The 5,455-nt window shown below is 40.4% G+C and overlaps 1 pseudogene; it reads left to right on the top strand.

The window, feature by feature from the left end:
- The window catches only part of LOC101994201, a 42,732-nt pseudogene that overhangs the window by 36,428 nt on the left and 849 nt on the right, over nt 1-5,455 (top strand).

Consider the following 5,455-nt stretch of genomic DNA (forward strand, 5'->3'; position numbering starts at 1 on the left):
GAATGCTCGTCACTCACACCTGAGGTCTGGAATACTCATCACTCACACCTGAGGTCTGGAATGCTCGTCACTCACACCTGATGTCTGGAATACTCATCACTCACACCTGATGTCTGGAATACTCATCACTCACACCTGAGGTCTGGAATACTCATCACTCATACCTGAGGTCTGGAGTGCATGTCACTCACACCTGAGATTTGGAATGCTTGTCACTCACACCTGAAGTCTGGATGGATGTAATGGGCATATTCATGGGAAAACCCAAGTGGAAGAAAGGAATACCACAGGCAGGGTTGCTTTTCTTGCAGGTGGAAAAAACTGAGTTTCAGTGAAAGAACTGAGTAAGGGCTTGGAAAAGCATAACATGGGAAAGAACAGTTAAAACAGAGGTATCTATGGTGAGAAATGAATCGGCATTATTCTTCTTAATAAATGAACCAGGAGGATGCAAAGAGAAAAAAAAAATATCAAACTTTCTGAAGTTCACATCATTTGGTTGTGTTCTGCTCCCTTTTGTGAATCAAGATGTCTGTTCTGAAACTGGAGGTTTTTCTTCCGCCTGCCAGTTCCCGAATAACTAATCTAAGGCTTAATATTAATTATAAATATATGGCTGATGACTCACACTTATTATTAGCTAGATCTTACATTTAAATTAACCCATTTGCATTAATCTGTGTATCATATGTGACTTGCAGCTTACTGGTGATGCTCTTGCTGTGGCTTCTCCCAGACCCTGCCCTTCTTCTCTCTTATCTCTCTTTGGATTTCCTGTGTGACTTTATTTTGCCTGACTATTCATCGAATCAGCATCTTTACTAATCAGTGGTAATAAAACATATTAGCAGCATAAAGAGGGGCGATCCCATAGCACTGTTCACCATCTCAGAGTGGGCATACTAGATAATTGAGAGATGTAGATGACATGTGTACAGTGTAGGCATTTTCCTTGTAAACCATGAAATATCTATTCCCTCATATATTTTGAGAGCCAATATGCAACAGGCATATTGTGATTTTGAATAGCTAAATGTGTAGTTTCCGATCTCAAGCAAGTCTCTGGTCATGAAATCCAAGTGAGCAACTGGTGTTAAAGTAAATGTCTCTGTGATGGATTAAAGAGAGAACCAAGGCAGCACTGGAGTACAGAAGAAAAAGACATCATGGAGAAAGGCAGGCTCGGAGGAGCCACTGTCCGAGACATTTTTAAAGCTTAAGTATCTTATTACTGGAGGTATGAAAATGAGAGACTATTCCCAAGTATAGGCCACAGAACAATTTCTTCTACATATCCCCCCTTTTTATTAGTTTCTCATACAATACACACCAAGTGCATTTTCTCCTCCCTCCACTCCTCATGGCTTTCCCCCACCTCATGTCTCCCCAGATTTACTCCTTCTCCATTTACCTTTAAAGAAAGAGCAGGCCTTCTAGGGATAGCAACAAAACACAGAATAACAAGATGCAACTAGGCTGGGCCCAAACACTCCTATTTGTTCTCTTAACATCCAGATTTTCCTAGTTAGCTCCATGTTGCTAAGGTTCCAGGATTCCGATGTCTCCGCGTGGATTAACCACAAGTTTTTAAGCTAGAAGAGTGTGGTAAGGGACATCTGGAGAAGTGGGCAGAGGTCGGGCTGTTAGGAACATCTGCAGAAGAATTTCTCAGACAACCAGGAGCCTTGGAAGGATGGAAGAAATTGGCACCTGTTGGGATGTGCATATTAGGGTTCTAGTTTCTCTCTCTCTCTCTCTCTCTGTGTGGGTGTGGGTGTGGGTGTGTATGTGTGGGTACATATGAATGCATATGTGTGTGAGTGTGTATACGTGTCTGTACACTCCTGTATATGTGTGTGTGTGTGTTTGAGAGTGTGAATGTATGAATGTATGTGTGTTTTCTGGTGATGGTAATGCCAGGAGGAGGGCTGGGAATAGCATGTATTGCTCTCGTTCATTGTCTACTGGGCAAGTCACTGTTAGAACTGCTCTCTGTATCAGTCCTCATCGAATCGCCACAGTCACCATGCCAGTAATGTTTATTATTGAGTCTGCTTACCCAATGGAGGCTCTGAGAAGTGTGTGTCCTTCTCAAAGTCACATCATGTCAAAGAGCCAGGATATAAACAAGCTGGATGCAGAGTCTTGCAATTAAATGGAACACTATTATATTATGAAGAGGCTGTTGCCAAACAGATGAAAAGCAATTTGGACATTAAGTAAAAATATTTGTAAAGGACATTTGAAAGAGAAGAGAGAGTTTGGCTTATAGGCTGGCAATAATGTCAGTCGTATTTGGTAGCTAACATCACATTGAGAGTGTGAAGCACAAGTATAAGCTGTCAAAATTTTTAGATTAAGTATTTGCTCACTATATATTGAACAGCTGCTATATGTGGATATGATGATAGTTAGACTACAATTAAACAATTCTATTTCAAATGTCTTTTAGAAGAAAATGGACATGGTTACTTTGTTGTTTTTTAGTGAAAGTTTATGAAATATCACTTGTGTGTACAGTCGGAAAGGCTTCATGGGGAAAGTGATGTTGAGCTAAGAGCTGAGAGATGGCTGAGTATGTGTTAAATAGAGGAGAATAAGTGAATGTGTGTTATCATCTGAAATCAACTGAAAGAAGGGAGCAAATTCAGAAAGATGACCCGCAGCTATTGATGTCTCACAGATATCGGTGTGCAAACATGCACCGTGTAGCTGCAGGCATCACTGTATCCTCAAAGAGGACATCTTGACAAAACCTGGACAACTTTCCCACCTGGTGCAGAGTGTTGGTGGTCTGTGTGCAGATGTGGCTGCCAAAGCAGTGTGTGCATTTCCCACCTGGTGCAGAGTGTTTGTGGTCTCTGTACATATTTCTGTTCTAGATGCTGCACCGAGCTCTGTCACTGTATTATTGGTGTTGACTCACAACTCCGTGAGTAAGTAAACAGATACAGCCAGGCTCAGAGACTTGCTGAAGACCTCATCCCTAATATGTGGCACATAAAACCAAACTGTTTGATGGAAATGTCTGTGGTCTTATTTATCTGCAACCTATCTGTACAAGTGAGTATTGAATACTGCAATGGTCTTTAGAAGTTATCAGCTATACTTTGGGGGAAGAAGCACTTTATGGAAGGGGAAGAACATTTGTGTTGTGAGGATGGAAGTCATTGGCCATTGCCATGGGGTGTGCTTATCAGCACACTGGACTGCACACACACACACACACACACACACACACACACACACACACTTAAGTGCCAAACATTTGCATTGCAGGTGGATTACAGCATTGCTTAGTGTTTCTGGCTTCAATGTATAAAGTGACACAGCACACAGATTTTTTGGCTGAGCTCTCTGTGCCTCAGTAGTCCATTGTGTGCATACTGGCTGTCACATTCATCTCAGTATCATAAGCAAATATAGGTGGGACAACAGCTTTTCACCATCTTCAGTGCTAAAGGCTGTCTTGTTTGCACCCCTGGGACACAGCTTCTTTGGATGACAGGATCATAGTCATCCTGTGTATCACCAGCTTACATTTCTGCTTTTTATGCCCCAGGACAGTAGCTATAATGGAGTCCACATATTCCTAGGCTTTCTACTCTAAGAACCCTCCTATTTCAGGGACCCATTATGGACATTAATGACGCAACAATCATAGCAACCTAACCAAGAAATTTAACGTTCTTCTACTGAAAAACTAAACATAAGGGAACAAAATTAGAAAACTGAGAATAAATGACAATTTTGCATAAGAAAGAGAAGGGATATGACTATTTTAAAGAACATTTTAAAAGTCCCATGAAGGACTTGAACCCAAGTAACAATGTCAGTCTTTCCTGAACTTTTGAAGGTTGGAAGCTGAGAGTCGGGCAGTGAGGAAGTGGTGTAGAGAATCAGTAGAGACAGCCTCAACACCACTGTGCTTTTCTCATTTTACGTTCTTGCTAGATGTATCTGTGCTTCCTGGAAACAACTGCTTTGAAGTAGGAATTTTTAAGGTTATTTTCTTGAAAGTAAGGTTGGATCTGCTCCTTTTTTCTGGGTAGAATATTTTGATGTGATTATTTTGATTTTTCTTCTTTCAAAGACAAACATAATTATAAGATTAATAGTTCATATTAATATAGTAGAAATAAATGAGGACGATGAGCCGATGACAATAAGCCTGTGCATATGTGTGTGTATGCGTGTGTTGTATGTGTGCATGTAAAAGAGAGACAGTGTGTGAGTGTGTGTGTGTCTGTGTATGTGTGTGTGTCTGTGTGTAGGGTTAAAAAACGGGATGCTTGCTTCAGTTTCTCATACATCCTCAATCTTTTCTTTATAGCAAATCACAATAAAAAGTATATCTCTTAATTTAACAATGCAAATTTATATCTCTGTTAGCAGAATAAGTGTTGAAGTCTGCTGCTGGGAAGAATGAATGGACAGAAGATTTCTGATCTCCAGCAAGGGAAAATATGCCAGGAATGGAGTCACAAAGGGAAACTGCCAAGGAGAGATGGAGACTCATGCCAAGAGACAAACACATTAAAAAGATTTAGAGATATGACTAATTAAAAATTTAAAAGCTTTATTTATCAAAAGCATAATAAACAACCCAAATGTGCTAAGACAAAGGGCATGTTTGGGCAGTCTGTCTGCATTTGTAGGTGGGAATGTGCTGAGCATGGTGGCCTTTGGCAGACGGAGGTTAAAATGAGTTCACGGTCGTGCCCTGTAACTGTAATGATCACCGTGGAAGTTCCATATACACACTCTTACGTGTTAAGCTTTCTCTGGATTTATCTCTTTCATATTTTCCCCAAAGCTACATGTGCATGTTTATGCAAGTGTGAATCCACTCATGGCATACACGCTTACAAGGGCCTACTGAGGCTAGAAGAAGGTGTTGGATCCTCTACCTGCCCAAGGAGGGTTCTGGAAAATTAAACTCCAGTCCTCGGCAAGAGCAGTGAGCACTCGTACCTGCTGAGCCAGCTTTCCAGGCCCCGTCAATGTTTCCTTCATTGCTTTTCATTGTTTATGGGGTAAAGAACAATTCAAACTTTTCATTTTTATTGTAGAAAGATTTTGGGGTGGTTCAGAGGTACTTTTATTCTTGCTGTAAGTATTCATTTTCCTGTATGTTCTTTTGTGTTTTCAGACAGAAGATCACAATTTCTAAGAATAACTGAATTTGTTTTCCTGTGTCCATTAATAAAACTGCTTTTTAACAGGAATGCCCTAGTGTCTACACAAGAACGTCAGACCTCTGTTGGGCGATGCAGGAGCATCTGATACCTTTGCACAGTGTGTGACAAGACTGTTCCTGTTGTTTTCTTATAAAAGGATGTTAAGATGCTAGATTTGCTTTTCATCATGTAAAATGGTGCTTTAAAGTGGTCATTCTCTATTCTTTTGGGTATGCTTCATGTTAGACTTGATTTTATCATTCTTAAAAAATTAA

The sequence above is a fragment of the Microtus ochrogaster genome, chromosome 18, assembly GCF_000317375.1.
Source record: "Microtus ochrogaster isolate Prairie Vole_2 chromosome 18, MicOch1.0, whole genome shotgun sequence".
NCBI classification, from domain to species: domain Eukaryota; kingdom Metazoa; phylum Chordata; class Mammalia; order Rodentia; family Cricetidae; genus Microtus; species Microtus ochrogaster.